Genomic DNA, 26,779 nt, shown 5'->3' with positions numbered 1-26,779 from the left:
TCTCTGTCTCTCTCTCTCTGTCTCTCTCTGTCTCTCTGTCTCTCTCTCTCTCTGTCTCTCTCTCTCTCTGTCTCTCTCTCTCTGTCTCTCTCTCTCTCTCTCTCTCTCTCTCTGTCTCTCTCTCCCTCTCTCTCTTTTAATGCAATTGGGGTTAATTAACTTGCCAAAGGTTACATGGCCAGTTATTTTGTGTGGGTGTTAAGGATCTGAGGCCAGAACTGATCTTGGGTCCTCCTGACTCCAGGGCTAGCGCTCTTACTCACGGCACCACCTAGCTGCCCCATTTTGATATTCTCTTTGATTAAATTAGTGATGGTTTCTATGACTTATTGTTTGACTCACTCATTCTTTAAGGTTAGATCATTTACTTTCCAATTAATTGCTAGTCCCTTCCCATGACCCTTTATTACATATAATTTTATTTTTTTTAAGGCAATTGGAGTTAAGTGACTTGCCCAAAGTCACAGGTCTATTTTTTGTGTTAAGTGTCTGAGGCCTGATTTGAACTCAGGTCCCCCTTACTCCAGGGCCAATACTCTAATGACTGTGCCACCTAGCCACCCCCTAGTATAAATTTATCGCATCATGATCTGTAAAGTATGTGTTTAATATTTCTGCCTTTCTGCATCAGATTCTGAGGTTTTTATATCCTAATATGTGGTCAAATTTTGTGTAGCTGCCATATACCACTGAGACAAAGTGTTACCTCTTCCCATTCAATTTTCTCATATCTAACTTTTCCCAAATTCTATTCACCTCCTTAACTTTTTTTCTTGTTTATTTTGTGGTGAGATTTATCTAGTTCTGAGAAGGGGAAGTTGAGGACCCTCAGTAGTATAGAAATAGCCCTTATAGGAGATACTCTGAGAGAATGTTGAAACCACTTTGTAAACTTTAATTCACCATATGAATAAGTACAATCACTCAAAAATCCATTTGACTACTAACTGAAACTCAAATTCCTTTGCCTGGATTTTAAGGTCTTTCATAGGGCCAAAAGTTTTCAAGTCTATTTTATGATATATGTTATTTTATCATACAAACCAAATTAATCTCTGTCCACAGAAAATGTTTTATGGTATGTGTGTATATATATATTTCACTTATTGATTTCCATTTTATCCCCTAAAGCATGATTCGAATGTAACCTTTTACATGAAGTTTTCCTTGAACCTCAAGTTAACAAGCCCCTTTTTACCTCTTTGATCTCAAGAATCACTTCGTTTTACTGCTTTCTGAGGTAATTATATATTATTGTGTACTCTAGTTGTCTATGAATGAAGCAATGTCAAGAAAGTAGTACTGTGCATAGAGTGTTGGACTTGGCATCAAATGATCTGAGTATGAAGCTTATCTTAATAATTAACAGTGTGACCCTGGGAAAATTTCTAAATGTTTGTCTGCTTCAAATTATTTTTGTATAAAATGTGAATAATAATAACATTTAATTACTAGGTTAGTTTGAGGATAAAATGAGATACCAAAGCACAGTGCTTTGCAAATATTAAAATATTATATAAATGTTACCTATTATTATGGTTTTATTCACCACACAGGACAAGAATTACACCTTACTTAAATTGTTTATTTCCCTCAACATTTATTCAGAGCTGATACTATACTATTAATACCAATGCTAAGAGTATGTAAATTTTGGAATGCTCACCAAGCTATATAAATTTTGAGAAAGGTAATATTACCAGACAATTTTTGCTGATCCATAAAAAGCATATGAGTATGGAAAAGCCCACAATAAGCAGCTTGGCTAATGGAGAAAAATGCTCAGGTTAGCCACATGACAAAGACAAAAACACAATTTTTTTGCCAGTACTGTGTGCACCATTCAAATTTCAGAGCAGGGGAAATGTGAAATAGGCAGAGATGGCTAAGTATTTAATATTTTTTATATCACCTACTAAAATCAATTTAACTGTTAGCATTCTAAATGTGATTTTTAGCACTGTCTATTATCTATGTAAATATTATATCGTCAATAACATCTTTGAATAATTGAAATTTATTACTACTCATTAGGCAATGGGAATGAAAGGATGCCATAAGCAGGGGTCAACAGAATGCAAAGAATTAGAAAGGAAAGACAGAACTCTTTAATAAAGAGCTGGCAGATTTTGTTTTATCATGTGCTCCAAGGCAATAAAAAATTTATTCTTGAAACAATAAGTTATCTAACTTTTCCATGCACCTGATGTATTAACACAAGCAAATAGACCTATATGTAGATTACTTTAGTTTACACATAAAAAGTCCTTTACAGAGAATGAAGTAGATACATGCTAGGAAAAAAAAAGTAAAGGATATCAAATTTTTCTTTATTAAGTGGTAAAAACGAATGTGAAAATGTCCATAGAAAATGGCATATTTAAGATAAAAATGTTATAGGTTAAACACTTATAAAGAAGATGGGACTTTGCCTCTACTACATTTGAACCCATTCTTTCCATGGCATCTAAGTGACTATGGGGGAGAATATATTCTAGTTGTACAGAAACTTTCTTTTTTTGCGACTTGACTAAATGTCTTTGCTAAAATCTGCTGACTGATTTTGAGTTGTAAGCATACCCAATAGGAGTGATAAACCTCAATGCCAAAATTATAGTACATCAGGGTTATCCCTAAAATGTTCAAAGTAATAATAGTTACGCCAGTGGGGACCCTGTTCATCCACATAATTATGAGTTGGGTGAGTAGTCTAGAGGGAATACAATGCCACAAAATGAAAATAGTTGCCAAGAAGATTTCTTAGCAATTAATTTGTAAATTATTTTGTGCTGCAACACAAAAAGAGGCAAAGGACAGTCATGGCTCTCAAGGAGCTTATAGTCTAATGTATATAAATAAACAGATGTTGGCAGCTAGTTCTTAGAGCAGTGGATACAGCTCTGGGACTGGACTAAGTCAAGAAGACTAATTTTCCTGAGATCAAATCAGGCTTCAGACACTAAAATTGTAGATGTGTGATCCTGGGACTGCCACTTAGCCACTTTTGAATCAGTTCCTCATTTGTAAAATGATCTGGAGAAGGAAATGTTGAATCACTCCAGTATCTTTGCCAAGAAAATCCTAAATGGGGTCATAAAGAGTCAGACATAAAGATTCAGACTGAAAAATAACTAAGCAACAACAATTAAGCAAATATTTCTTCAATAATTCAAATGGTCTATGATAAATATTACCTGAAGATACCCACTGCCAAGCTTAACTGTTTTTTTAATGAGTATTTTGTGATCATAAAATACTATTGGCAACCAAGGCAAACAAGCTACTGATGAGTATCTCTAATCTTTGGATAACAGGAAGATTTCAACCCTGTGGCAAGACCACATTCCTGTACAGTTTAGGACTCTAATGTTAAAAAAGAATCCAGAGTACTACTTGGAATTTCATTTTCATGGACTCTAACATATTTTGCATAATATCTGCCACAGTTTATCTTCCTCTTCATAAGCTTTATTTTTCATGAACACAGGATCACTTTCATGTCACAATGAGGAATGAGAGCAAGACTTTTGTTAAGAAAGAAGTTACTTAACTGTAAAAAATTTGGAAAATCACAATGGCCCAAATTGAACGTCAAAAATCTAGAATGTTGAAGAGGTAGGCCTTCTAATTATTTATTATTTTTGTAATATACCATGTTGACCCAAATCCCTTCCTGTCACTTCTGGGATAGCAAGCTGTGACATACTATTGTTTTAGTACTTTATTATCACAAAGCACTTTCACAAACATTATTACATGTAAGTCTGGAATGATAGTGTTCATGGTAGTAATATTACCCTCATATTTAGTTTAGAAAGTTGGGGGTAAGAAAGATTAAGGGATTTGTTAAAGCTACCTTAAGGTTTTAAAACCACATATTCCCAGAAAATTGACAACGATGATAAAGGCTGGAAATATTTTTAGAGGGGAAATAGAAAGACAGGAACAATGATATATTCTAGATAGAAGAGTTAATTGGTCCAATTGCTCTGAAAAAAAATTCATGGGTATGTGAAAAAGTGGTTGAAATATCCATATCCCATGGCAAATAAAACTAGGAATAATCCCAAAAGAAATCAAAGACAGAAGAAGAAAAAAGTTCTATGTATTCAAAATATATTCAGAGCAGAGAAATAAAAATGAAATAATTGGCAAATGACTAAATAAATGTGCTTCATGAATGTAATGAATCAATGTTGAAGAATAAGAAAATAAATAATCAGCAGTTTAGAGAAACTTAAATCAACTGATGCAAAGTGAAATAAGCAAAACAGGGTGGGTAATGTGAACAACTAATACTACATATTTTTTTTAAATGAAACAACACAGAGTGCTATATCAATATAATCATTAATCTTAGCCTCATAGAAGAAAAAATCTGACTTCTTTTCATTGGAGAGGTGGGAGATTCCTGTTTAGGCTATCATGAATATTGTCAGATACAGTTAATCAGTTGGTGGTTTTATTGAAATATTTAAGCTCTTTTTTACAAGGGTAAAATCACTGGATAGAGCAGTATGGAGGATAGATATATGCAAAAATATATGTAATATATTAAAAAAAACTTTTTAAAATTCTTCTTTTAAAGCACAGAGCTATTTAAAAAGGAAAGTGTGTAAGATCAATTAACATTCATAATTATACAGCTCTTATGGAATTAAAGCAGACTCACTAGAATTCACATTTCCTGACTTCATTTTCAATCTCTCTACTACGTGTCACAGTCAGTACTCAAGTCTACCACCTGCTAACAGTGTTGAGTCCTGAATTCTCTAAGTCCTGAAGTCTCTGCCAGTCACTTCTGAGACCAATTTTTCTCCATTATTACTCCTGAAAACCTTGCCTTGCATTTACCGCAGTGATTGAGGTAGATGCCACAAGGTGGTTTTCCTTAGGTTTTTCCCTGTATAGATATTTTTCATTAGAGTTTGGCCTCAATTAAAACTAATTAGAGTGATCGCTTCGGCAGCACATATACTAAAATTGGAATGATACAGAGAAGATTAGCATTGCCCCTGCACAAGGATAACACACAAATCCATGAAGCGTTCCATATTTTTAGGGGTGGCCAGGTGGCTCAGTGAGTAAGAGCACAGGCTCCAGTGTTGGGATGACCTGGGGATCAAATCTGGGCTCAGATATTCAGCACCACACCCAGAAATAACTGGCCTTGTAACCTTGAGCAAGTTACTTAACCCCGATTGCTTAAAAAAAAAAAAAAACTAATTAGAAAACTCTGGCCATAGAAAGACTAAAAACAGGGAGGAAATACACTTAAACATCCTTGACATAAAGAAGAAACAAAATTGATATTCAGAATTGTTACAGATGAAGACTCCAGCAAGCACATAATCCACACTTGATTATAATAGGTTTTCATACAAGCACTGTGTGTTTCCATAAACACATCTCCCACCCCAATACTCACAAAAATAAATAAATAAAATTTAAAAGGGGGGAAAACATCCCCTGAGAGAAAAGTGCTGTCTTTTTTACTTAGAAATTTGCAGCAAAGTCAAAAGCCAATGTAGTCAAAGAAAGTGCACTGAACATTAGAAAAGGAACATTTGAGAGGTGGTTGCTTTTTCTATTGAATGGAGCACTGATGAATTTCTATACCCCAGTTTCTGTGCTGATAGAAGCCCTTTATTACCACCAGCAGCTTAAAAAGGCCTCATTAAAGAGTTTATTGTGCTGAAAAATGTACCATTATCTAGCAGCAGAAAGTGTTGGGGGCGGGGGGAGTTAGGTGTTTCCTACTAGAATTCAGAAGCGAATGTATCTGCATCCTTGTGATTTCTCACTATCAGTCTGCTAGGGAAGACATGCTATATAAATAAGCAAGTTTTAGGCCAAATTGACTGAAACCACATTGTTTTCTTCACACTCCCTCCATTGTCATTTAAGTATTGCCAAGCCTGATTATGTTTATAGATCTATGTAAGATGTAAAGGAATGTGACACTTGCAGGTTTAATACTAGATTTAGATTTGAAAGACCTAGGTTTAAATTGTGTCTCTGCTATGTGTTTCTTGTCCCCTCAGTTTGCTAACCTACAAAATGAAAGGTTTGGCTTCCATGACTTCAGCATTCCCTCTCAGCTCTAATCCTATGAAAAAGTTCAATTAAAAAAATGTCACAGAATCAAAAAATTGCAAAATCTCTTCTTACAGTGCCAATCAAATTTATCTGGTATTTTGATGACAGATTAAGTACTATGCAATAAATGAAAACACACACACTCACACACAGACTCTGATGCCAAGCACAGACAGCTTTCCAGAAGAATGCTACTGTGAATAGCTTTTCAAGATTCTGATTACACAGCATAGTGAACACTTTGTTCAATAACAAATCAGAGCAAAACATTCACAGAAAATCATGGTACAGCGTTCACAATGTTACAGCTTATCACAGACAATCAAAATACAGCATTCACAACAAGTTATCACAGAAAACGGCCACATTGTTTTCACAGTGGTCACAAATTTTTGAACAAAGAACAATCATTTAGTAACTCAATCATTCAATCATGCTTAAGGAGCTTTTAAGGGACACAAAATACAAAAGTCAAAGTTCTCTAATCATGGGGCACACTAAGTTACAAATCAGTTGCTTATTCAGTCATGAATTACTATTCAATCATCATAAAACACACAAGCTCTACACCCCTAGGTCACTGGTAAATTAAAATTTCTCAGTCAGTACACAGTATCCAAGTAAAGTCTTCTGTCAGCTTGACTTGGTGTTGTGCCGAAAGGAGTGAGACAAGAAACCCCCAAGAGTAAAATTTGAAAGTGGATTTTATTTTCCACGGGACTGTTTGGGGTCAGGCCCAAATCAAACAGTGAGTCTGCACAGACAATGTGTTGGCTTTTAAAGGGATGCCACGTGGCCAACAGTGAGATATTATGCAAACAGAAACTTGAAGAGGCCAAGAACAATGATTGGTCCGTACACACCTCAAAATTCCTGCCAGCACCAAGTCTCCGTGACCTAGAAGGCCGCCCACCTCTGTGGAGGTGGGCTGATGCGGTGAAGGCAGAAATTCTTTGCGGGAGGGCAGAACTGTCCTGGCAGTCTGCTCACTTCCCTGAGAGAGTGCTGAGGTTGGGGATGGGAAAACCAGGTAGCTAGGTACAACAAGATTAGTTGCTCAGATACCCTGGATCCTCTTCAATGGTCTCAGATCCTACCTGGATTCATCAAACTTTCACCTGGGTTCAATGGCAGACAGCTCCCAGGTCCTGGTCCAGCTCTCCATGAATTTCCTATTCCACACTGAAGCTCACAGCATCTAGTCCACCTTAAATCCTTCACAGTCTCTGTTCCTGGGAAGTCAAGCCTTAACAAAGCCACAAACAGATTCATCCAAAGTACCAGCATCACAGACATGCTTGCTCAGTCTTTGGAAGCCCCAGCTGTCCCTTGGATGTCTCTGCCAGATCCAAGAATTTCCAGCTGGCCCTTTGACTCAGCAGCTCCCCAGCAGAAGCTCCAGCTGGTTCCCAGAATCAAAATCACTTCACCCAGGTTCCAAAATCACAATCATTCTCTCCAGTCTGGGGGGCCTTTCCTTCTCCCTCCACAAAGCTTTCTCCAAGAAGATCTGTCTGACCTAGCAGGGACTTTTCCTTATATACACACATGGTATTAGCTCCTTCCTTTTTCAGCTAGCTCCTTCCTGATATGTCAGCAACAGGGGTTCATAGCTTCTGTTCCTTTAAAAGGCTTAATTTGACCTAGGTGCTAAGTACCTCTTAGCTTTTCAACACAAAAGGATCTTTAAATTTCATTACCATTACACAAAATCACATATATATTTGGAGACAAGTTTTTCAAATGGAAATGATATTTTTAAATATCACCAGAGTTGTAGGAGTCCAACAAGGTTCCAGAGAATAAACACCAGGGACAATGGATATCCTAGCTCCACCCTATCTCAGTGACTCTTACTTTCCACATTGCCCTGATGTCTACTGATATTTCCTGCTACTTCAGGCCAACAGTGCTACATATGAATTGTACATATGAGGTATCTTATTTTAAGAACACCTGACCCCCTACACCCCACCCCAGGGCTAGTGCTTAGGACATCAGATCTCTTTACATCAGGACCTCATCTGGGAGTCCAGATTCTGGTAAGACCCAAAGCTTAGCCAATGTGAAGAATGTTATCAAACCATACAACAGTGCTCACCAACTTGGTTGAAGTGGAAAAAAAAAAGAATTAAAGCTGAATGTGAATTCAGGGATGAATGTGAGTTTCAGTCAAGCTATTAGGAAACCATTCACCAGGTATTTAAAAACCAGATAACTAACCAGATTTCCCTTTTTCATTGGTGTATGAAGGAAAATTGACATAATATTCCCTGTGATTCCAGGAATTTTTAAGTCGTAGAGAAAAAATTAAGTAGTTTTATATTTCTGTCCTATACCTAGACAATTCCTATTCTTTCCCACCTGGTTCATCCTAAGTCTCTCCTTTAACATTCTGTGAGCACATGATTGGCTGTCAGATATGACTCATACCTGGAATTAAACACAGCTAAGGGAATTTTTTTTCCTCTTATTATAATAGATGATGTCTCTCTTTTAGTCTGTTTTTATGTCCCTCTTTTTACCCTTTTATAGCATATTTCTATAATCAAAATTTTGTAAGTACAATACCAAGTCTATTAAATAATAGATTGATACTGGAACATCTCTGTTACTATAATAGGATTCATGTATGAACATCTTACAATTTTACCCCGTATTTGTGGTCAACTATAATGTAGGGATGATATATTCTCAAGGGGAAATGATTAGATGAAGTAATAAGACAAAGATGCAATGTGAACATTTTCTAAATAAATAAAATAGCAAATTTTGAGAAAAGTAACATGACTGGATTATTTTGTCTAGGAACTATATACATATGTATATGACTGGCTTCCAAATTTAACTCTCTTGGACACATAAATTGTATTGATAATTATAAAGAAAGTGAAATCATTTTCCCATTTTTAAGTGTCTGATAATTTTAAAAGGCATAAGAGCTCATTTTCATAAATTTTCAAAAGGTTCCTATATCAGGTAGAGGATTTAGATAAGGATAGAGACATCAAATGATACACAAAATGAAATTCTCTGAAGTTTCAACCCTGGAGAACCAGAATTATCTAGGAATTTTTAGTTTTGTAACTAGAAAAGCAGAGCCTCCTTTAGAATTGTCCTGTGGATAAAATATATTTTCCAAGAAAAGATATCTTGGGTAACCTTGGGCAAGTTAACCCCAATTGCCCTCCAAAATGCAAAAAAGGAAAAAAGGAAAGATATTTAGGGACTAGGTAACTACATGAAATATCTGGGACTATCCTTCCTACATGCTTTCTTCCCTTAACCAATTGTTCCTGCCTGCTCTGTTTGACTCCAGCTTCCACAGGGCAGGATACTCTTACTTACTTTGTTCCCCTTTGCTCTCCCCTCCCTCTCTGTCCCCACAGGCTAAGAGAATGTTGGGTTATCTCGTGACTGCCCCCTAGAAGGGACTTGATGTTAATGTTTATGCTTTCTTGGTTATGTGATGACATGTAAATCTCCCTTCTCAAAACTAGTCCATCATGAGCCCTCTTAAGTAGCTTGATCTGTACCTGACTTAATGTAATTAGGCAATTATGGGAACTTTGGTAATAACTTTATTGCATTGTCTGAATGTAGTGCTGTGTGGTTGTGAAACTGGACCATCTCAATATATTGTTTAAAGACTAGACCTATGTTATGCTGACTAGATATTCAGATTCAAAGACTGATGCAAGAAATTTTTTTCTAAGGATACCTCCCAGGTCCTTATGACTACTCCCACAACTGCCAAGCCTGTGAGTGTGGACTCATGGATCATCTGAAGAAAGCCCCTCCTCCTTAGTGAATGGTAGAACCCTCCAAGGAACTCAAAGTTTGTCTAGTATGGACCCAGAAGCAGCCAACATCCAGATGAGACAGCTATCCCAGGATTCTGAGTGAGGGCTGAATATACTATCCCTCTAAATTATTACTTACTCTTTTCTGCCTGCTAGTAAACAAGGGCTAGTGTTGACACCAGGGACATGTTTCCTCACTAGGTCTCAGTTGAACTAACCATCTGGAAAATATGCTTGTCCTGACCCAACTGGCCTCTTGTGGCCTCTTGACTTATACCTCCCTCTCATTTATTGCCCATAAGGATAGGAGTTCTTTCGAATCACCTTCCTATGACCAAAAGGGGGAAATGCCAACATATTTAGAGACCCTCTGTTTCCCGGGACTAAGAGCCAGCAAATAGGCTGTGTTCTGTGCTTGGCATAACAAGAATCCTTTGTGCTCTGGATGATCTCACCCTCTGGTAAATTGCAGTGTTTTGACTAGCACCAGGTGTTCACTGAGGGATTTATGTTTCATATTATTCAATAAACTGTTTAGTTGAAGCTCCCCCTATTTTCCAGGGAACCTGATAACCATCAATGAACCTGTTGACATGCTCACAAGCTTTGTATCTTGTCTCAGTTAAATGAACCAAACCAGGTACTGCACTCTTATTCATGCCTTGCTAACTCTGTTTCTGTTCCCACAGGAAACATTGTTCCCACAGGACCCAGGAATGCCTACATTGTTCATACATAAACCTGCTATGAGAAAGGCTTAGCATGATTTTGTCATGGTCCAGTCCACTTATGTACATAAAGCACTACCTTTGACCCAGCATGCTAAGTCCTCCTCTGGAGGAGGACTTCTTGCAAACATTTCCTCACTTTAAAATTAAACTTCTGTTTGTGTCCTGATTCTCTCATCTCTAGCCTTTTCTATTCAACCCCAGTCACCCACAGGTTAGAGGCTGGTTCCACTGTGGTTGACACCTGTGATAATTACTATTACTTGGGTTCCTAAGAAGAAAACTCTCTTCCCCTGCTTCTGATCCCTGTAGGCACTCTCATCTCTATTCAATAATGTTCATTCTTTTTTTTTTTTTAAAGCAATTGGGGTTAAGTAACTTGCTCAAGGTTACATGGCCAGTTATTTCTGGGTGTGATCCTAAGTATCTGATCCCGGATTCGATCCCCCAGGTTATCCCGACACGGAGCTGGTACTCTTACTCTCTGAGCCACCTGGCCGCCCCTAATTCTGTTCGTTCTTTACTAAATCCTCACCCTACTCACCCTCTGCTTCTTTTACTGCTCTGTAGATCCTATTCTAGTGTTAACAAACTTCCAGATGAATTAGATCTTTTCCTCTTGCAATTCTTTCAATTTTTAAAAATTATTTATTTATTTTTTGCACACAGAAAAATTTGCCTTCAATCAAAAAGACATTTCATCCATGGCTACTATATCTGGTATTTGCTACTATCCAGCTCTACCGCATACTCAGTCGAGAGAAGAGTTAAGTAAGCGTTGCTCCTCACTGACACTTCCAGGTCATCCCTTTTCATACTGGCTCCTTTGTATTCAATGGCACCTGGGATACATGTTAGAGTCATGGATTCATAGCATATAGTTTCACTGGCTGTGTATGTCATTAAGCTCAGGAAGGTGACTTACCCACAGAAGGAAAGCCAATCAGTCCCACTCAGTCAACTCTAGATTTCATCTCATCAAATCTTCTTTGGTGGAGGAAGATTTGGAGAGTTCAGAGATCTGTGCTTTGTACTTGGCAAATTTTACTTTCGACAAACTAAGATGGTATTCTGTAACTTTGTTCTTCTGGGTGCAGGTGATCTCCTTTATCTTCAAGATCTTTTTCAAGATGCCTGTTGCAGCAGCAGCAACAGTGGTAATGGCATAGAAAGGTCTGCAAGTGAGGGCTGGGTCTATTATCTCTTGTATTCTTGAATTACTTGTTCTCTTTTCCTAAAGAAACTCATCTTTTGTCATAACTGAGACCTGTCTTGCTCCCACCATTTGCTTCTTATATTTCTACAAATATGTTACTTAATACTGTCCCAATCGTACCAAATAGGTACATTATCAGCACATTTACATTATCTAATATTAACTCCTTTTATTCTTCCCTAATTGGTTATAATACTAGAAAGAAACTGTTTGAAATTCCTTTATCTCTTATCCTACTACCCCTAGAACTATATACAGAGCCTTATAGATACTGGGCTTTTAAAGTTTGTTAAAATGAATTTAAATGCTGTAATATAATGCCAAAAGAAAGGCAACTTCCCAGGTTCAAAATACCAGCATAGGTGCTCTCTATTTTATTCAGTGACCAACCAAGAACAGAGAAGATTAAAACATGACATCATTCAAAATACAGCATTTACTAAGTGTGATTAAATAATCTCCAAGTACTACCCCACCCCAGGACCTTCCAATCATTCAATCAATTACAAAGTCTCTGTTCTAAATACTTCTCCACCCCTAGGCTATACCTTCATTTAGTCCACCACAAAGCCCCTCTTCTCAAATGGAGATTAGTTTCCAAACATAAGGTCAAAAGTTCCCCACCCCTGGATCACAATTGAATCTACCCCAGAGTTACATCAAGTTTAAACACAGCACTTAATACCCAAATGGAGGTCTTTTCTTCATCTTGACACGAGGCAAGTTCTCAGCAATCTTAGTTCCTGGGGAGACAAGGCTTAGCAAAGCCACAAGATACATTGCCAGTCCCTTCATGAATTTATCCTCTGTCTGTAGAACAGTCCTAGAACCCCTGAACACATTAGCAAAGCCCTCTCCCAGGATTTCTGTAAACACACAACAAGAAAATCCTTCTTCAGGGCTTCTGAACCAACAGAAAGGCTCCCAGACCCCTGCAACAACAGCACTGTCCTTCACCAGTGGACAGTATTCATTCTGTCTGCAGGACAGTCTCAGGGCTTCTTAGCGAACAGCCAGGTTCCAGGACTTCTTCAACAAAAGAACTGTCTTTCACCAGTGGACAAATCTGGCAAAACAACATCAAAACAGACAGACAAAGTACCAGCAAAACAGCTATGTCTCCTCAGTCCTTGGCAGCTCAGGGGGCAGGTCTCAAAAGTCCAGGGCAATTCAAAGCGGCCACCAGCAATTCTCTTAGTCTCTCTCTCTCCACGAGGTGCTGCTTCCAAAAAGATCTTCCGCCTCTCTCTAGTGTCTCTCCAAATCTACCTCACCAGCTCCTCCCAGTTCAGGACTTTCTTTTCACATCAACAAGCCCATCCCACAGGTGGGATTAACAAACTCTGGGTTTTAACACAATCAATTTGAAAACCAAGCCAATACAGGGGAATCTTTAATTGCCATTACTCTCACAAATGCCTATATTACCTTTTTTAATCACTTCAAATAGAGCAATAGAATATGGTGATTCACAACAATGAAAGATTTTCATATTAGTTTGCCCCTATAAAACTGCTGAAAAATTAATTTCAGCTCAACAGACATTTTAAAAGCAACTCAAAGTTCAAATCCGTTGGTAAAAATAAAATAAGTATTCAGTTTTTTTGTTTTTGTTTTTCTCTCCAACAAATAAACTTTCTTTTGATTATTCTGGTCATTTATTAGGTGCATAAACTAGACTCCTATGTTATGATAACAGACTGGTCCAGTAAATCCAGTCAAGAGTGCCACGTGAGGACATATAACTGAACATTTTTTTGCATAAATTTATAACTTAGTTTCCACAGTACTCCATGTTATTTTTCTAAAGGTACCAATACAAATAGGAAATATGGACTTAGTTGACACATCCTACAGTAAATGTATTTATGTTGCTCTTTCAAGTTCACTAGATGAAGTGGGCCTGCCAAGTGACTCAAGGCTCTCATACCCCATTACCACTTTATATCTATCAGCATGACCACTGGTTTCTTGTCCTTGACATCCATAATGAAATTCTCACTGGGGAAGAAAATAAGAGAATTTTCCTTTCATCTCCTTAATAATCTAGTAGGCCCAAGACTCACACACGCATACATATTTTCCTAATTGCCCTGAAATATTTTAAGGAATTGTCCAAGATGTAGTTGTATAGTTTATAACAATTGTGGACTGAAATAGGAATTGAACTCTCATTTTAGGCAGTATTGGTTTTCTCATTCTTCAATCCTGAACACTACATGCAGTGTTACACATATCATCTTTATGTTTATCAAAATGAATTAAAATATTGTTATTACCTCTTTAAATGACTCATGGAAAACAATAGAATATGGTCATTTAAAATAAGAAGAAATATTCATATTGTTTAATATGAAGATTATTTTATGCTGTTTTCAGAGAAGGTGATTTAATCTACAACACAAAGTAAAAACTAATTGTTAAGATGATTTGTAAACAAAGCCTTAGTAGTCAAATTAAAATTCAAAAAATTAGGATGTAAGAAATTAGTATTACTAGAAATGAACTTATTATTCAATTTAAATTTCACTGCATACTTGAAGAAGTGTAGCATTTGAAGTAAGAAGACCTGAGTTTTATTCCTAGATCAAACACTTAGTAGTTATACAATTGTAGACAAAGTCCTTGACATCTTCCAAGTCCTTTTTTTTTTTTTTATTAAAGAAGACTCATTTGGGGGAAGCAGCTAGGTATCACAGTGAATAGGGCACTGGCCCTGGTGTCAGGAGGAGCTGAGTTTAAATCTGTGCTCATACACTTACCACTTACTAGCCATGTGAATTTGGGGAAGTCACTTAACCCCAATTGCTCTGCCATACAAAAAAAAAAACTCATTTAACTTTATTTTATTGGGGGGGGGTGGAGGGGAGTGTAGGGCTGTCTTGGTATTCTGAGTACCTAGCACATTTCTTGGAGTAAAGTAGGTACTAAATAAATACTTGTGGATTGAGATAAATATTTTATTATCCAGGTCATAGGGTTACAGTAATAAAATACTTTGTACTTTAAAGATCTAATGTATCTATGTAGTGGGAATGCAAATTTGGAAGATCTTCCCTGCCCCTAGGCTAAAGTGCACCTGAAGCCTGGGGTGGGAGGCTTGTTTTTCAGTAGATACTTTTTGATTGGCCAGTGGGTCCAAAAGGTTGTTACATTCTCTGAGCCAGGAGAAGGCTATATAAGCCCTGATGTGTAGCTTTGTTTTGGGACTCACTTTGAGAAGTGTTCTGTGATTTGATCTGAATTCTGGGAAGCCGTTGTTGAGAGTCCCCCGGCTTTGAAACACAGATGTTGTTTGGTATGGATGTAATGGTTGCACAGTTTGGAAAGCTGTGTACTTGATCTGTTTCTGTCTTGATAATACTGTCTGTATATTCTGAAGTTCGTGGTGCTGACCTTTTTCCCCTGAACGAGGTAAACGATACATATCTGACTGATTAAAGTAAACTTGTTAACCCATTCTGAGTTGCTTTCCTTTAACAAAGCAGATCCAAGAACCTGTGGTGGCGGCAAACCCTGAGGATGCTTGGGGTGCTTGCTGCTACAATCTATTAGTATTTTCCTGTTATTTGGTAGCATTGATAACTGTAACCATGTTCTCTTTGCCCTTGCCTTCTGTGACAAACTAGAAAGTTTTGATTCTTTTGTTCATTTCTTCTGTTTCCTCTTTCCAATTCCTGATGATGAGAATATTCAGCCCTAGGCTTTCTGCTCTATGTTCTTATTGCATGACTGCCAATATTTTATTTATACTCAGAACTTCTCCTTTCACTGCTAAACAATTGACTACATATCAAGCCCTGACCTCTCTCTTCTTTAACCTTTATGCCACATCCCTAACTGTGGGGCAGTATAACCCTCTAGTACAACCAAGTTTACTTTTCTATAGTTTCTGATTTCTTTAATTGTTAGAGTAGAATGTGCTGACTATAGAGTCAGAGGGACCAATATCAAATACTAACTTTGAATTTTACTATTGTTACTACTTTGGCCAATCATCTATCTTTCTCGATAACATTTTGATCTTTTTCCAATTCTAAGTTATTAAAGAAAAACCTCTGTGAATTGTTAAATGGAAGAAACTTCAGGTCCAAAAAGAGCTACCTGGAAGGAAGCAGAGTTTGATCACTGATGACACAGATTTTAAATGTATTTATTGCCTGAGAGGAAGAATTTTGAAAGCTGAGACAGTGAGTAAGTATTCCCACTTGTTCAAGTAAGAGTTGGAAAGGGTGAATCATTAATACACTTTTTTAAACAAAGGAAGGAGAAAAGGCAAAAATCTGGGGAGATTCTAGGCAGAAAGCCCCATTCCCAAGAGGATGGGGTATACAGGAAAAAAAGAGGAATGAGCAATTCCAGGTGTCAGAGTTGTAGCCTTTTGATATATCAGAAGGTATTCTTGGTGACAAGCAGCCCATAGTTCAAGGCGTGAGCACAGACAATAAGATAAGAGAATTTCTCCAAAAAACATAAGATAGGATATGTCTGAAAATCCCATAACCAACACTTAGGGGAGTCTCTGAAGATAAGAATGTCTCTTACAGGTTCATAAACCACCAGTTGGCTCAGGTTATGCTTCACAGCTAGTACGTGCTTAATTGGTTTTAGAGTTGCTGATTTTCTGCATGTCCAGCTGGGTTTACTCTCAGTCATTGTAAAGGATTGTTGGTATGTCTAGAAGCCTTGGGCATCTGAATTCCACCTTATTAGCTAGTTGTGCTATTCCATTGTTTGGTTCCACTGTGAAAAAAAAACAAGAAACTCTAGCATATTTAATAAGTTAGTGTAACAATAATGCAATATTCACAACACCCACGGAAGTTATGAATATACTGGTATATTTGTGAATCACAAAATGTAGCAGACTCTCCACATGGAGAGCAGGAACAAAACCTTTATTCACATTGTAGAAAACTGAGCCCCAGAACCAAAAAGCCAAAATCATTACAGTAGCCATGAAGTTGGTACACATGGTTAATGCAGTTAACACCCACATTCTCAAGCCTTCACAACAGAACAGGATCCCTCAAGCATTCTTACTCACAGTAGCTCCTCAGCCTGGTTCTTGTAAGTTCTCAGCAGAAATTCCCAAAGGAAATGTCTCAGCAGAAGAAAGTTCTTGGCAGAAGCTCCAGCCTCCAGATGCTTATCCCAGGAAATTCTGCCATTCCCAGCTGGGGCTTTTCCTTATATATATGCCTTAACTCCTCCCTGTTCTTCCCCTTCTTGTTACATCATCAACTTTCTCCCAAGGGGTTAACTACTTCTGTGTTAATTAAATAGCTTAAACAAGGTGTTAACTTGAAACAAGGTGCTAGGCACCTGCTTACTGGCCAAAACAAAGAGTCATGGAAGCCCAAGCTGAGAGAGGTTGGAACTCCTGGGAGGAAGTAGTGTGGAGGCTGAGCTGCTCCTGCTGGAGAGAGAGAAGAATTGAGAACAGAATTGAGAACTGAGAACTGATCTGAGAAGTGAGGACTGAGAACTGAGAACTGAGCTAAGAACTGAGAAGAAATGAGAAGACAGGAGAACTGGGAGGAGGCATGGCTGTGGTGCCAATATTTTGCCTTTCGGTTTTGATGTTACTTTTTCAGATTTGTCTGCTGATAGAGAACTGTGATGTTGTAACAGAAGTCCTGGGATCTTGCTGCTGGTTCAGAATTCCTGAAAGAGGATTTTATTATTGTATGTTTACAGAAATCCTGGAGGAGGGTTTTGCTGATGTTTTCAGAGGTCCTAGACTATGCTGATGATTTGTGTTGATTCCTCAGTCTATGTTGTTGGGTCTATGTTGATTTCACAAGCCAGAAAGTGAATTTATGAGGGTGCTGGCAATATACATGAATGCTTTGTGGCTTTGTTAAGCTTTGTCTTCCCAGAAACAGAAACTGTAAAGGACTTGAGGTGGACTAGACACTGGGAGCTTCGATATGGAAAAGGAACTGGACAAGAAACTGGATTACAAGGAGCTGGCAGGGATCATGGAAGAGGAACCATGGGAGCTGAGAGCCAGCCTTGAGTAAAGATGTCAAGACTTCTCCTTGGGTATTTAATGCAAACTGAGGAGATCATGATTTACTGTGGCCTAGGGGTACCAAACTTTGACCTTTACATTCAGATGATTGAGTTAAGGATTTCATAATTAAGAATGCTTCGAAACTAATCTCCAATTAAGAAGAAGACTTTTTGATTAAAGAGATTAAGATAATGTGACCTAGGGATGGAGAACTTTGACTTTATACTTAGTGATTAATTTAAGAACTAGTTACTAAATGCTTGAGTTACTAAATGAATTTACTTCTTTAAAATTATGTGACCACTTTGGTGAAAACTATGTGGCCATTTTAGTGATAAATTGTTATGCCATAATAATGTGATTACTGTACTTTGATTTCTGTGAATGTTTTTTTCTTAGTTTGTTACCGAATAAATAGAGAGAGCACTATAGAGTGTAATCAGAACCTTGAAAGCTGTTCACAGCAGCAGTACTCCAGAAAGCTGCACCTGCTTGGCTTTACAATACCACAAATAAATGAAATAGGTGGTCACTCATATAGTGTAATCTAATGGACATGATCTAAAGAATCATCTATCATTTAATATTTCCTGAAATTTTTTTTTTTTACATTTTGAGTCACTCCTGTAGGTTAAATCATTTTTTCCTGAAGGTCCACATGAAAACATAAAGGTTACAAGAGAGTGGTAATAGATCAATAAATCTCATAATGATCAGTGAACACAGAAGCAAGAGTTAATCTATCACATTAGCTTGAAAATCTGAGATTTGAGTGGATGCAAAGAGCTTGGAGTACAGAGCTATGACCTCATCCATACACAAAACTAAAACTCCACAGCAGATTTAATAAGCAAACAACTAGACCAAAGTCCTCCACAATGATGCATAGGCCCACCTTTGCCAGTTGCACATGATTATCAACCTGTTTTTAGTTTCACCCATCACTAGTTACTTCTCATGGCCATCTGGAAATTCCTTTGTGGCAATTCCTTTTAACCGTTCTATAATCACATCTTAATTGGCAATTTCTTAGAAGAATTAAGAAAAATTGCTTCCACAAAACCCATATGTTCCTAGCTTGTGTACAGTTTGAAAGTTTTAAAGAGTAACAGAGGAAATCATGCAAATATCATAGGTTTTCAGTAACCTAAAATATTCTCTTTGGGACGTTGGTGTAAGAAGCAATAAAGACAATATCTGAAAGCAAGTATATACTTAGGAATTAATATTGGTTAAATTTTTTACACATTTGTGGTGATGTCTAAACTAAATCTAAAGTCAAAATCCAATTTGTATGAGATTAATTATGTTTGCATAATTTCTGGCACAAAAATAGAGTGTAAATAAAGCTAAAATTAGTGAATGGTCTTTAAAGATTTATTAATCTCCTACTATGTATATGTAATTCCATAGGTGCAAATATAGCTTGTTGGCACAGCATTTGGTATTAGGGCAACTAAGAATTTCTTTTGATGCTTTAGGAGGCAGGACATCTCTTTTCAGATTCCTATTTTTGCCAAAAATTTGCTCTGTGCCCTTAGTAAATGACTTAATTTCCTCATCACTAAAATGAAAGGGTTTTACTAAATAGTTTCTAAAGTCATAAGATTGTAGGATTCTATAAAAAGATGACTATTACAACTCAAATTAAGCCTACTAAATTTAAAAGGGCTAGAGAAGGGTAGAGGAAAAAGAATAGGCATTAGACTATGCCTGTACCTTTAAGCAAGGAAATTAATTCAGCTTGTATGGAGACCTTCCTCCATTCTCCCTTCTCAGTAAGATTCATATCCCCTGAGGGAATGCATGGTAAAGGATTTAGAAAATGCACAGTTTCTTCCTCCCACTCCCTAGAGTGATTTGAATAATCCCACCTCATTTGTCTGAGAAATTCTTAATGCTTAGAAAACAGATTAATAATAAATTGGAATCTTTGATCATTTCCTTACCAAATGAGGTAACTCTCACAAACAGTACTCAGCTATCCAAAGTTGGAGAGAGAAAGTACATTAAGACAACTTGTGGGGATATTTAAAACTTAAGTTCTCAAAGACTTTCTTGAAATTTTCAGATAGTTTTGCATCAGAACTAAGAGACCAGTGATACTGTCTAGTCTTAGGGTGAAATTAAAGTTATGTCATTATAGCAAAGGATAGATAGTGTTGAGTCTTAAACATTGGTAAAAGAAGGTAAGAGGTATATGGTGGGGGGGGGGGTTCAGGAAGGACAAGGTTTGAGAGCTTGTCTAGCTCTTTTCAGGGCAGCTCATTCACTTTTGATGTTCAACTCTCACCTATAGCTCCAAGAAATTGTAGCAAGAGTAGTAGCCACACATAAAACTGTCTCCACAGATAGGTTAAACCAGCCTGAGAGTAACCAACAGGCCTCAAATCTGTAGGTGATATAGGGGAAAAATCTACAGCAAGAATGTAAAACTTCCCTGGAGAAATGTACTGTTAAGAACAATTTGTTCCAATGGCCATGAAGGTGACTGAAGCAGGGGCCGTGTCCAGGGTCAGTCTCCCTGACTTTTGTCTTGCCACTGAACTTCGGTCATTCTGGAAGTGAGAGTGAGAATCAAGACATCATCCTTTGATGTCATTGATCCTCTTCAAAAACGAAGAATGAGCAACATAAAAAGGTAACCAGTAATATTTTGGGAACTGAAGACTTTGGGAAGGAATTGCTGGTAACCAACTTGGATTAGTGCAAAAGGCTCTGGATTTGGATTTCGGTGAACTAAACACAAATTACAAATTGGAGCCTGAGTTCAATATGTGATTAATGACAAGTTAGTTAAAGTCTGGGTCATAATTTCCTCTTTCGTTGAAGGGGGGAGAAGAAGAGAGGTAGTTAAAGGGAGGTGGGGAAGGGAGAGGAAGGTGGGGGAGGGAGAGTAAGAGGAGGAAGAAGAGGGAGAGGTTGAACTAGGTGAGATCTGAAACCCCTTTGTTAAAAGAAAAACTCTGGGTCTTCACACTGATAAAAGAAAAACTGAGGAAGAGAAAGTTATAAAGGAGTTTATTAAAATACCAGAGCAGAAAGATCTTGGAGGTCTGACCTCTGGGGGGCAACCCATTATTCAAACTGGGAACTGCTTTCCTAGATATCTTTTTATAATAACAGCAAGGTAGTCTGAATAGGTACACATTTCATGAAGAGGAAGGGCCAGTTATATCTCACAGATGAATTTACAATTCAGGTAATTGTAGATTTCTAAAATGGGATCAAAGTACATGGAGTTGCCCTTTTCCAAGCTCAGATTGACCCATATTGTGTCCACCCTTGATGAGAAGACTGGCACAAACAGCTGTGAAAGAGGAAGATGATCATGGATTCACTCAAATTAATTTGTCAGTAATTTCTACATACTTTCTAGCTATAAATTTCTGACCTGAGAAAGCACAACTCATGCTTTGACACCTGATCATAGCCATCAAACTGGTCTGGACTAGGAAATATAAAGAGTAAAGTAGGCAGCATGATGGCCATGAGTACTTACCCTTTTGGTGTCAGAAATACCTTTGGCAATCTATAAATACTGTTGAACATTTTTCAGATTAATGTTCTTTTTTCAATATTTCGAAGAAATGTCACATTTAACTTAGCAGGTAGTAAAAGGAAGCTGGCGTTTTTTTTTTTAAATTGATGTTCATGGATCCCCAGAAACTGGTGAATCCAAGGTTAAGAACTGATCTAGTAGGCTGTCATAAGAAGAGTGGAGAGAGAACAATAGCATTTTAGAGATGTCTTGTCTAAACCTTCATTTTGGCGGATATACTGATGCTCAAATTAAATCATCCTTTAAGACTTTTCATTTTAATGCAATGTCTTTGTGACCACCAGATCTTGCAGAAATTGTAGGCTCCAGTAATAACTTGTTCATATGGAAACCTAACACTTCATTAGTTAATTGTTTTATTTATTTGCCACAGAATGCTGCTGACTAGATGGGGAATCAATGCAGTCCTGAAAAACTGTATAAAGCAATAGATTCTGATCAGAGTAAAGATGGTACAATTATACTTACTTTGGGCAGATCCCATCTGGAATGTTGATTTCAGTTCGGGGGGGGGGGTCACATTTTAGGAAAATTAGGAAAAATTACCAGTGAGAATCATCAGAATAGCAAGAACACCAAGACCAAGCATAAAGGAACCAGGGGTGTATTGCTAGGAGAATGTTAGACTTAGGCTGGACACAAACAACCAATCTATAATAATTTATTAATCATTTAACATTTACCAGACATTGTACTGGTTCCTGGGGATCCAAAGATAAAAAAAAATGTTCCTTTTGTCACAATGCATAAATTCTGGCAGTTTCCAAGTATTTGAGGGTTATTATTTGGGAGAAGGATTAGGCTTGTTTTTAGACACAGTACCAGGATTAGGGGTAATGGCTCAGTTATATAAAAAAGGTATGTTTAAGTTTATTCAAGGAAAAGCTTGCTAACAATTAGAGTTAGGTGAAGTATAATGCGATGATGCTAGAGCCTGTGGGTGGCTTCTTCACGCAGGCCTTAAAGTTGTCATTTTAAAATATTTGGAATATTATAGGAGTAGTAAGCACACAACAGATGTTAATAAATGGCAGTTGAATTGGTGGGTACAGTGAGTGTTGTGAGAGTAAGGAGAAGGACTAACCCCAGGCAAAACTAGGAACTTTGTCTTTCAATTCATGACAATTTCTTACTGTTGGTTATTTCACCATAGGGGAAAATTCCAAGCATGTTTCTACTAGATGTTCCTTTTGCAAGCATAATAGACTATTCTCTAAATATGAACTCAAAATACATAGTCAATATACATCCTTCCCTGAAGCATCTGTGTGTGTTCTTAACAATTACAGTAAATGAAGACTGAAGATTATTGATTGCCAGGGAATATTTTCTTCAAAGTTTGAACTCACGCTAAAAATAAGTTTCTTAAATGATGAAAAATTGAGATATTAAATTTCAGCTGTATGGTCATAAAATAATTTTATCACTTGGTTTCACTATTGTATCAGACAAGGAGTTTGTATTTTTTCCATTTAATTCCAGCTCTTACATTTAAATATATTGATTTTTTTTAACAATAAAGACATTTTCAGAATTCCAATGTCCTCTGCCTGACTGTGTCTCCATGTACTGCAAAATGCTGGGTTCTCACAGATGAAATTTCACTGTACTGTAATTACTAGCATAGTTAGTTTTCAACTAACATTGCTTCTATTGGTGAATTACTCAAGAAATTCTAAATAAATACTGGACATATACCAAGAAACACAGTGGGAAAGAGAGCATTTTAAAATTAATGCTGCAAATTTGGGAGCATATACCTTGTCCTGGATGAAAAATGAGCCTATAATTTCACTGAGATATAGAATTCACAAATAAGAAAACTCTCTTTACTATTGCTGCATGCAATATACTTCACAACTCAAAACCTTAGAAACATAGTTCTCTAGGGCAAAGGGAGATTAGGTGATTAATTCAGGGACACAGAGTTGGTATGTAGGAGAGGCAGAACTTGAATCTAGTCTTCATGACTGAGGCTGTCTCTCTAACCAATATATGCTATTGCATTTGGTCAAGATCCATGATTTTACTCATGTAAGGGACTCCCTTGACCAAAGTCAGGTCCTCTGTAACTTATTGCCTTAGAGAATTTGCTGGGCAGTGAGAGGATGTGACATCTTGGATGTATCAGAGGCAAGACTGCACCTGGGTCCTCCTGGACTAGGGCTCTACTTTACCATATTAACTTCCAGGATTATAATAAAGGATATTTGGACAGATGGAATGCAATAAATTTTGAAAAGTAATTCATAGCTCCTAACTTGTTTCAGATTTTCTTGTATTTTTAAGTAGCAATCCATTGAATAAATGTCTGTGCATTGTTTTCCTGGGAGATGAAATGCTTTTTTTTTATAAAGGGCTTTGTGAAATTCACATTATATATTAAAAATGTAGGGCTTCTAGATTATGTGGCTGGACAAGCTTTTCTCCTGAGCTCCTCACTCCCCCCCAACCCCCAACAAAAAAGCAATCAAAAAACAAAAGTACCAAAAGTTATGTGCCACAGGGAAAGCAATTTTATCTGAATCTATAGGACACAAGAAAGTATAAACACTGAAGGATTCTGCTTAATATACTTTCTTAGCATCCCTCCCTCAGCAGCCTCCACACTCCTCTAGGAAGCAACAGTAGAAAAATCATTCTATTGAGGAATACAATTCTTAAGAGCTCTCTCTGTCTCTGTCTTTCTATGTCTTCTCTTTGTCTCTCTCTCTGTGTCACTCTGTGTGTGTGTATGTATATGTGTGTTGAGTATAAATTTAAATTTTTGCAACTTCTTTTTGTAACTAGTTCTTTACTCTTGGTAGAATAATCAAGGTTTATCTATTTTCATGATGACTATGCTTCAATTATTTTAATACATAAATATTTTCCCTCTCAAGTTTTCTCATCTTCATGCTTAATATTCCTTATCCAAATACAGCATTATTCTAATTTCTCTTGCCTTCTCAGTTACTTTCCTTTGGAAGAATTCAATCTTTGCAAAATATCAGAATTTTAAGAGATTTCAGAAGACATGTGATCTGACCCATGTATTTAATAATATATACTTTTCATTAAAATGACCATTATCTGTTATACAGTACTTTAAATGCATATTATGTACAAAGCAGAGTGTCCTGACATATTACATTAACCATTTTTGCCCTATCATTCTCACTATTCATTCTTTTGGTTAGAGAAATTATAAATCTTTTCTTCTCTCTGTCATTGTATCACTTTTCATACTTTCTTAATCAGCAGCACTTTTTAATGCTTCCTTTCTCTTAATATATCTATTAAAATTTCCCTTTTCAGGATCCATTGCTAACAACTGCTCATTTTGAATTTAATGCTTCTTTTACACAGCAACAAAAACGACAGTAAGATCATGGTCACACTTTTGGATACAATAAATAATATGATTGAGTCTGATTATGTCATTAAATTTTTATATTCTTGATTAGTATTACTTTACTTTTACTTATTTTTAGATATTTTATTCTTCTTAGTAATAGGTTATCCCCTTAATGGCAAGGATTGTTTTATTTTTAACTCCATATCCCAAATCTAGCATGAGGTTTGCACATATTAGGTGCTTAATAAATGGATTTTAAATTTTAAATATATATATATATATCCTCTTTGTTACATATGTTTGCAATATTTTCTTTAAAAAGCTTCCTTTTTCATTCTTCCCTATCAAAATTATTTCTTTTTTGTCTTCTCCCCACAACAATTTGTCCAGAAGATAATTTTCTAGATAGCATCAGAACAAAGCAGTTGGTTCTGAAAATTCTTGTTCTGAATTTTCTAGAGTTTTTAAAGCAACAATGTCAACAATTGTTGAGTGTGTGATTTACTTAAGCACCAATCAGGTTTCCCCTATCCTTCACTTATGCAGACAATTTTTATGACAAAATTAAATAATTTATATTCACATGCATTAAATTTATCTTATTGGATACAGGCTATTTTTTTAACTTGTTGATATGTTTTGGAATACCAATTCTGTCACTCATTTTGTAAATTGTATCCTCATTTTCTCATAATAATCATTCTCTTTGTGTCTTCATCTAACTCATCAATATAAATGATAGATAGAAACACAAAAATACAAGGTAGATGAAACATTGCTACGTTAAAATAATGTTAATGATGCAAAAATCATTCTTACGAGTGTTTTCATGCAGACTATTGAGAAATGAAATGGTAACACTTAGCTATGGGGAAAAAAAAACAGAACCTAAAAGATAATTGAATATGGTAGTGAAATAGTGGGGAAAAAAGGGATGGCAATTAAAGTATTTAGAAAATAAGTCAATGACAAAATTAATTTAAAAATAAATGAAAAGAGAATGGTAGAAAGGTATGGTAAGGGTAAGCAAAGTAGTACTTTGCTGTTGTTGTTTTTTTATTTTTTTCTGCTATTCAAGTGTCTTGGAACCTCACCTTTGATTGTATCAAGAATTTCTGTTGGAAACAGCATACCTTGTGTTGCCCTTAATAGGTATAAGGGAGTTTGAAGATCTTTCCTGCCCTTAATAAACCAACATGATCACATGGAGCCCACAGTGGGAGGAACTTGCCAAAAGAGTGGAACAGGAAGGAGCAGAGCAGAGAAAAGCTTGAGCAGAGCTGGGAGTGAGCAGAGCTAAGAGAAAATGTTTGTGATGTTGGAACTCTGTTGTTCTATCTGTGTTGATGTTACTTTGTCAGACAGAAACATTCTGACTGTTGAAAGAGGACTTTACTGTGGTTACAGAAATACTGAAAGAGGACTTTACCATTGATTTGTGTATGATTTCTCAGACAGAAGCCTTGTCCATTGATTTGTGTCATTTTGTCAGACAGAAAGTGAATTGAGATGATATTGCCAGTAATGTGTATAAATATTGCTGTAGCTTAATGTGTGTAAATATTGTTGTAGTTCTGTTAAGCTTGTTCTTCCTAGAAACAGAAACTGTGAAGTGCTTCAAATAGAGCAGTTGCCTGAGCCAGGATATATAACAGGAGTGGAGAGTTGCCCACATGTGAATCCAGGCAAGAGTGGGGTGAATCCAAGCAACAGTTGGGAGTAGTCAGCCTGTGGGAGAAGGAATCCAACCTTGAGGCAAGATGAAAGAAGACTTTACTTGGACACTCTGTGTTGACTGATGAGATGGTGAATTACTGTGACCTAGGGGTGGATTGCATTTGTACTTTCTGCTACCCCTTAAGGATGATTCAAGATAAAGTAATGTTTAACTTGGAAACTGTGTATTGACTAAGGAGATTGTGACTTAATGAATGATATGTTTTGTTTAAGAATATGTGGCCACCTTATTAATAAGTTGTTATGTTATGTTTTGAATGTTGTGCTTTACTTTCCTG

General features: G+C 36.8%; 1 protein-coding gene and 1 non-coding gene across 3 annotated transcripts in view; both read left to right on the top strand.

Moving 5' to 3' along the window:
• LOC138174745 (small ribosomal subunit protein uS2-like) overlaps positions 1 to 26,779 on the top strand; it is a 653,351-nt gene that overhangs the window by 544,443 nt on the left and 82,129 nt on the right. The window lies entirely within an intron of this gene.
• LOC138175212 (U6 spliceosomal RNA) lies at positions 4,954 to 5,060 on the top strand. The gene has a single exon (XR_011171931.1). It is a non-coding gene; the product is annotated as a U6 spliceosomal RNA (small nuclear RNA).

The sequence above is a fragment of the Petaurus breviceps genome, unplaced genomic scaffold (assembly GCF_028583685.1).
Source record: "Petaurus breviceps papuanus isolate PSGF00001 unplaced genomic scaffold, PetGlider_PUasm1.0 76, whole genome shotgun sequence".
Classification (NCBI taxonomy): Eukaryota; Metazoa; Chordata; class Mammalia; order Diprotodontia; family Petauridae; genus Petaurus; species Petaurus breviceps.
This window is presented reverse-complemented; position numbering and strand designations above follow the sequence as displayed.